Raw genomic sequence first — 629 nt, forward strand, 5'->3', positions numbered from 1 at the left:
ACAAATGCATGCTATTTAATGCATGCTGATTAAATAGCAACATTACTAGCTCTCTTCTCAGAAAAAAAAAGAGAGCAATCTTGAAACAGAACCACCTTCATTTGATCCTTCCATGGGGGAAGACGACGACTTTGGAGATGACATATACACCCGAACACTAACAATATATGTAGCTAGTCACTCAGATAGACAGAAGTACAAAAATCAAACTAAGTTAGTTGCATTAACAGAGTCTCGGTGAAGTTGTTAAGAGTTTGTTTTCTCTGTTTAAGCTTATATGCAGAGACATGTATACAAACAATGTAACATATCATTTTATTACAATGTAACTACAGCGAGTCAACACCAACAAAACGACTTTTAAAGTGAAAGGGACAAATTCAATATTATGAATCTCAGAAAGTTTCAAAACTGGAACAAGAAAAACCACATACAGCTATGATCTGTTACACCAACTACGTACTCGTGAAGATAAGGTTTTAACTGTGAATTAATTCATGNTTTAATAGAGCCGGTGAAGTTGTTAAGAGCTTCTTTTCTCTGTTAAGCTTATGCAGACTTGTAACATATCAATTAATTTGGCTAAAGCTATTAGATTATACCACTGAAAGATCTGATTCTTCTTCTTT

This window comes from Camelina sativa, chromosome 11, assembly GCF_000633955.1.
Source record: "Camelina sativa cultivar DH55 chromosome 11, Cs, whole genome shotgun sequence".
Classification (NCBI taxonomy): Eukaryota; Viridiplantae; Streptophyta; class Magnoliopsida; order Brassicales; family Brassicaceae; genus Camelina; species Camelina sativa.